Genomic DNA, 7,500 nt, shown 5'->3' on the forward strand with positions numbered 1-7,500 from the left:
CACTAATAAAGTAATCTCCCCCAGGTACTGCCCTCTCTTATCCCCGTTTTTAAATACCTTCACCTCGTCTCCTGACGCTTGTGACCACCATCTCACCCCTCACCCCTCACCCTCACTCATACCATATCCCTGCCATGGCGTTGACCCTCATCCTTATCCTTACCCTGACATCCCACTGGTTTCGGTTTCCGACACGTGGCGCTTGCTGCTAGTACTTGGGTTTGTGCGAGCCGAGGAAAGAAGCGTCACGGCCAGTGGAGTTAACCCAATCGTGGTGAGGCCGCCCGAGCCGCGCCCCTCCGGAAGACCTGCGGCCGAGGGAGAGAAATCTCCTCTCGACCCGGGCGGGAGTGGCCAGCCTCTGTGTGGCCTCACTCGAGGGACAGCTCTGGAGCCACGGTCGAGAGGTCGTGGCTCCGAGCATACCGCAGATGGTGCCAAAAACCTGCTAACTTCTCTCCCCTCCCCCTCAGTTAGCCGAGAGGCTCCGTGTTCGCCATAGCGAGGTTCCACGCCCCGTGGGAAAAATGTGGTGAGGCGAGCCGCGCTCAAGGTCGTGGGGTATTCCTTGCCCCACCGCACGATCTCGCGAGGTACGGCCGCGCGGTGAACACGCGAGTCTGCCAATGGCGCTGGGCCCCTCGATCCTTTTCCTCTTTCAACAAACCCACTCCCAACTATTACCCCAAGTTTACCCCGCAGGCTGGGTGAAGCCCCGGCTCCTTCTTCTCCTGAAATTCTTTTCCTCCTCCTTATCCTTCTCCTATCCCCACTCTTCCTTCCCCCCCCTCTTCTTTACATTTTAGTCTTAGTCTTAGGCGGAATCATCATTCTCCACTCAGCTGTTGACCTGACTATACTTGTACTCGGTTCCTCAAAAAAACGAGATAAAAATCCAGTCTGGTTTCTTAACCTCTACACTGGTGACCCTCGGAGTGAACCAAGTTTTTACACAAGATGTCAGCAACACACAGGACGCTACCAGCCTGCCGGAATGGTTTTTTCAAGTGGAGCAGGAATTCCTCCTCAGGAATATAACCACCCAGGCCACTAAATTCCGCCTGCTGGTCACTAACCTCCTGCCAGAACTCCTGACCGTCGGCGACCTCCTGCATAATCATCGGTACGCCACTTACGACGAGCTTAAGGAGGCCATTCTTAGGCGAGCAGCACCTAACCCTCTGATCACGTTAAGCTCCTTCCTGTCGTCTGACGCCGCGGATAACCGTACCCCAACAGAAATCCTTCACCACTTCCAGCGCCTCCTCACCCGCACCGGCACTACGCTCCCACCTGACGTCATGCGGTCCCTCTTCCTCAAGCGGCTGCCTGCTGATATCCAGCAAATCCTGCTGGTGTCAGACGCCCCATTGGAGCAACTTGCCCTGCAAGCCGACGCGATGCTCGTAGCTAGGGCACCCACATCGTCAATAGCAACAGTGTCTGCCGCAACCACCACCTCCACCATGACGTTGGGAGCCCTTGCAGCCCATGTCGCCACACTATCCGAGGCTGTGCAGAAGATATCCACACAGGAACGTTCTCACTCCCGGCCTCGCTTTCGCACCCCTTCGCCACCACGCTTTGAACGGGACATCAGGCGCTCTGCAACGCCCAACCGCCAGCCTCGCTTCCGCCTTCCTTCACCGCCGCGCAAAGAGTGGAGGAAACAGTGGAAACTGGGCGCGCCTGTCTTTCGTGGACCTCGGAGACATTTATCTTCAAGGTATGGCCCTAATCCACCAATCCGGGGCCCGCACGCACGCTGCTCTGGCTCTGATAAGTACCCCCTAATATATACAGTGCTTCCCAGGACCTGCGCCTTCAAGAACATCCTGCGAGAGTTCCCGGCCTTGACCAAGCCGATCAACCGGGCCACCCAACCACGGCACGAAGTCCGGCACCATATCGTGACCCATGGTCCTCCTGCCTATTCTCGCTGCCGTCCGCTCGCCCCCGACAGATGTCGCAATGCCAGGGCGGAGTTCGACCATATGATGCAGTTAGGGATTATATGCCCTTCCAGCAGTCAATGGGCGGCCCCTCTGCATCTGGTGAAGACGAAGGACGGTGACTGGCGCCCGTGCAGTGATTAACGTCACCTGAATACGATCACCGCCCCCGACAGATACCCTCTGCCGCACCTGCACTCCTTCTCCCATGAGCTGTCTGGCTGTACGGTCTTTTCCAGGATCGACCTCGTGCGGGCCTTCCACCAAATCCCGATCGCAGAGGAGAACATCCCCAAGACGGCTGTCATTACACCTTTCGGCCTCTTCGAATTCCTCAGGATGCCCTTCGGTCTCCGGAACGCTGCTCAGACCTTCCAACGCTTCACAAACGACGTGACTCGCGGCCTTGAGGGCGTCTTCGCTCACATCGACGACATCCTCGTCGCCAGCACCTCAGAAGCAGACCACGCCCGCCATCTCCGCGCCCTCTTCGGCAGACTGCAAGAAGCGGGCGTCGTCATCAACCCGGGAAAATGCTAGTTCGGTGTCGCTTCCCTCTCCTTCCTCGGCCACACCGTCACCCCCCAAGGCATCACCCCAGCGCAAGAGAAGGTCACTGCTATAAGGAAGTTCCCCAGGCCATCGACGGAGAAACAGCTGCGGAAATTCCTGGGCATGTTTAACTTCTACAGAAGGTTCCTCAAGCCCCTTCACGCCCTGATCACACCTAACAGAGCCAGCAGAAACACCAGAATCAAGTGGACGTCCCCGACAAATGAAGCCTTCGAAGCCTGCAAAGAAGCCCTGGCCTCTGCCACCCTGCTTAGCCACCCTCTGCCGGAAGCTCCTCTCAGCATAGCGGTCTACGCCTCCGACACTGCCATCGGTGCTGTCCTCCAGCAACGTCAGGGTAAGCAATGGCAACCCCTTGCCTTCTTTTCGCAGACCTTGTCGCCACGCCAGTCACGGTACAGTGCCTTTGGAAGAGAACTCCTGGCAGCATACTCCGCAGTGAAGCATTTCCAGCCGTTTGTGGAGGCAAAGGAATTCCACATCCTGACGGACCATAAACCCCTCACCTTCGCCTTACACTCGAGGACCTGCCGCCAATCTCCTCGCGAGGAGCACCACCTGGACTACATCTCGCAGTTCACGACGGACATCCGGCACATTCGGGCCGTGGACAACGAGGCCGCCGATGCTCTATCGAGGGTTACCATATCCGCAGCGACCCTCACCGACGACGCAGTGGATTATCATCTGGTCAGCAGAGAGCAACAGCAGGACATGTCCATGACTCCCCTCATCGAGGGCCAGTCTTCCCTTAACCTTGAGAGAGTCAGGATCCCGAACTCCCGCGATGACCTCTGCGACGTCTCCCTCGGCTACCCCTGCCCATACATCCCGCCTTCCCTCCGTCGGCGATTCTTCGATGCCTACCACCAGCATCGCGGCATCCGGGCCACCCAACACCTCATCCGTAGCAAGGTAGTCTGGCCCTCCATCAACAAAGATGTTCGGCAGTGGTGTTGCTCGTGCCTAGAATGCCAGAGGACCAAGATCCACAGGCACACAAAATCTCCTCTCCAGACCTTCCCCATTCCAGATGAGAGGTTCCAACACGTCCACATCGACATAATGGGACCCCTACCCATGGACGACGGCTTCACCTACATCGTGACGATGATTGACCGACCAACGAGACCCTCGAGGCAACAGGACTTCTACATACCCCCAGGACTCCAAGACCGCTCGCACGTTTTCGTAAGAAAACACCCGAAACCCCCTCTCTGCCTTCCCTACGAAGGGCCCTTCCCGGTCATCAGAAGAGGGGAGAAGACGATTACCGTCCGCCACCCTAAGGGACAAGACGCCGTGACCATCGACCGAGTCAAGCCCGCGCACCTGCAGCAGCCCTTCAGGATCGCCAGAGTCCGTTTCGTGACCGCTACACTAGAGGGGGAGTGCTGCAGTGGCTCCTGATTGGCCGTCAACGCAGGACCGCACCTGACACGCGATTGGCCGACTCCCGCCGTGGAACCGCCCACATCGGCCGAGCTGACATCGGCGGTCAGGTTCTTAAGCCGCCGGACCTGAGGCGGAATCAAGGGCTTACCTGGATCTTTGGGTCCGAGGTTTTTCGTGTTTGTCATCGTGGATGAAATACAGAGATTGACACCCCCACGAAGGACAAGACGATTGGCTCTTGGTGCAACTGCTTTGGGTGCAGTTGCGCAATACCTGCTTTGGGCTAGTGCCTTTAATTACAGCCTTGATGTGCGAGTAATTAAAAGCACGACACACAGTGGCAGCCGATAGTTTCGCTGCGAAGTGTTCGGCCGAACACATAAGGGCTCACGCCCGTTCGGCAGGGTTCCGACCCCGACCGGCCTTCCCAAATAGAGACTGTTGGCTACCCTGTGTGCTTCACCGTTTTTTGAAACCATTTCCGCCCTTTCATCGTCTAGTTGAATTAGCTCTGCTAGCCTCCCCTCTACCCATCATCCATCACCCTCGCTATGGCGTAACCCTGTGGGTCACGTTATCAAATTAGCGTATTCTGGGGAGCCTATCTCTTGCGAGGAGGCTCTCCAGAATATCTTCATTATCACTGAGGTGGCAGTCACACACCTCTTTAAGGTCCATAATGGCTTCAAGGTGACAGTTGCCAAACCCGAACACTTGACCCCATTTCTTTCGGCCGACGGCCAAAGAAAGTTAAAAGATCACGGCCAAATCGCTGCCAAATACAACGCAAAAAGATTCACAAACATTGTCCCTATTATGCTCCAGAGAAACGGCTTCCCCAGCATTGTTGTCCATGAGGAAATCTTTGAAGACGACAACCTATACATCCCTGAGTACGCCACAACAAACACAGAAACCACAGGAAATGAGGTGACAGACACTCACTCAGAGCCTCATTCTTCCTCACAACACCGACACCTCGTTTTGCAACCTCAGCCACAACGAAGACAAAAAGAAACTGCACAGGCACGCCAAACTACAAATACCACTGATCACAAACGCAAACAAACCACACCACCACCCATGCATACAAAAAAAGACAAGAAGGATCCTCCTGTCCCCCAAGCTCGTAGTCGTAGATTGGATGACACCATTCTTGACGACGACAGTAGCGACTCCGACATCGATGTCGAGAGCGTTCTCGAGGCCGGGCTTGGGCTCTCGGCTGGAGCCATGCTCCCTGCCAGGGGACCCCTGGGACAGCGCGGAAGCATCGGGAATTGGTCCGCCGATTCCCAGGACTTCCGCGTCGGTTCACAAGACTCCCTGCCTGACCTCGAGGAGCCTTTGATCGTGCATCGATCACGGAGCCGCTACAGGGCTCAGGTTACGCCACGCAAGGTACACCCAGGTAGAATGGGTGTACCTTGAGTGACTAACTGACGACCGACCGAGCCGACGCGGGTTCTTCCACCTCGGTGGAGGACCCCGTGTTGGCTAGGTCGATCTAGACGCTTAATCCCACGTACGAGCTGCATCTAAACAAAACAAGAACTCTCTCTTTCACACACAAACATTCTACTCACTAACAACAAACACAACTCCAGCTTGTTCTGATGGAATAAAGCACTCAGACAGTTCCCTGTAGTGGGTCTTGACCGATCTATTACACGTCTGAACTCCGCGAGGAAGCCTCTCGCTTCCTCCTTAACATCCTGTGGGGTGAGTTGGCCTGTAGACAGACCAACAAACTCCGTGCTTGACTCACCACTGGCTGGATGGACTCACCCTCCATCCTTCGTTCCGGCTGGAGATCAGGTTTAGGCCGTGATCTCTTTCTTTGTCATGGGACAGGGAATGCAGTTTTCGGGTTTTGCCGCATCACTTTGAAGCCACCTTCTACTCATTCCTTTCAAATTTTCCCCTTCCCCTATCCACTCGTTTTGTTCAGTTTTTTCAGTGTTCAGTTTTTCGTGTTCTCTTTCTGTCCGCTTAGTTTTGTTGTTGTTTGGTTTTTGTTGTCCTGTACCTTTTTAATCTCACTAATAAAGTAATCTCCCCCAGGTACTGCCCTCTCTTATCCCCATTTTTAAATACCTTCACCTCGTCTCCTGACGCTTGTGACCACCACCTCACCCCTCACCCCTCACCCTCACTCATACCATATTCCTGCCATGGCGTTGACCCTCATCCTTATCCTTACCCTGACATCCCACTGGTTTCGGTTTCCGACACGTGGCGCTTGCTGCTAGTACTCGTGCCAGGACCACAAATCCTTTAGCGTAAGGGTTTGTGCGAGCCGAGGAAAGAAGCGTCACGGCCAGTGGAGTTAACCCAATCGTGGTGAGGCCGCCCGAGCCGCGCCCCTCCGGAAGACCTGCGGCCGAGGGAGAGAAATCTCCTCTCGACCCGGGCGGGAGTGGCCAGCCTCTGTGTGGCCTCACTCGAGCTTCATCCTGCTTCAGCGGTGATGGTTAGCCGAGGGACAGCTCTGGAGCCACGGTCGAGAGGCCGTGGCTCCGAGCATACCGCAGATGGTGCCAAAAACCTGCTAACTTCTCTCCCCCTCAGTTAGCCGAGAGGCTCCGTGTTCGCCATAGCGAGGCTCCACGCCCCGTGGGAAAAATGTTGTGAGGGGAGCCGCGCTCAAGGTCGTGGGGTATTCCCCCGCGCCACGAGTCGCGGCCTTGCCCCACCGCACGACCTCGCGAGGTACGGCCGCGCGGTGAACACGCGAGTCTGCCGATGGCGCTGGGCCCCTCGATCCTTTTCCTCTTTCAACAAACCCACTCCCAACTATTACCCCAAGTTTACCCCGCAGGCTGGGTGAAGCCCCGGCTCCTTCTTCTTCTCCTGAAATTCTTTTCCTCCTCCTTATCCTTCTCCTATCCTCACTCTTCCTTCCCCCCCTCTTCTTTACATTTTTAGTTTTTTTTTTTTTTTTAGTTTTAGGCGGAATCATCATTCTTCACTCAGCTGTTGACCTGACTATACTTGTACTCGGTTCCTCAAAATAACGAGATAAAAATCCAGTCTGGTTTCTTAACCTCTACACTAGCCCACTCCAAGTCTCCCGTGCCAGAGTAACGGTTTAGTGGCAGTTCTAGCGGTCAACCTGACTATAGCTCTGACAAACCGTCAGACACGAGAGACACCTTAGGCAGCCCTATTTGTCAACTCAACTGTAGTGCTAACAAAATGCCCTGGGTAGGAGTACCCACCAGCCCTGTAAGGCAATCTCCTAGTGTTTGGTGACACAACAACTCACCCTCTTCCAATTTGTCTTGAGCCAGCACGGAAGAGTATGGCTTATGAAATCAACATGGAACCAAATGTCGAACCATAGCATATCAGACCAGAGGGGGCCACCTCCGGACCCTCGCCGAGAGATCAGGAGGGCACATCAGCAACCCCGGACTGATGTGACAGATGCGACCAGGGGATCATATCAGCAGCCTCGGACTGGTATGGTACATGCGACCAGAGGAAAAACAATATCAAAAAGAACATTTAACATCTGCACCTACAATCCACGAACAATCAACGACCTTAATAACCACTCTTTACATACAATGCTCCA

The 7,500-nt window shown here is 55.2% G+C and overlaps 1 protein-coding gene and 1 long non-coding RNA gene across 14 annotated transcripts in view; one reads left to right on the forward strand and one right to left on the reverse strand.

The window, feature by feature from the left end:
• The window catches only part of eag (ether a go-go), a 385,740-nt gene that overhangs the window by 317,156 nt on the left and 61,084 nt on the right, over window positions 1–7,500 (reverse strand). The gene's annotated exons all lie outside the window — the stretch shown is intronic.
• LOC138859735 (uncharacterized) overlaps window positions 1–7,500 on the forward strand; it is a 107,816-nt gene that overhangs the window by 58,616 nt on the left and 41,700 nt on the right. The window lies entirely within an intron of this gene.

The sequence above is a fragment of the Penaeus vannamei genome, chromosome 38, assembly GCF_042767895.1.
Source record: "Penaeus vannamei isolate JL-2024 chromosome 38, ASM4276789v1, whole genome shotgun sequence".
In the NCBI taxonomy this organism is placed as follows: Eukaryota; Metazoa; Arthropoda; class Malacostraca; order Decapoda; family Penaeidae; genus Penaeus; species Penaeus vannamei.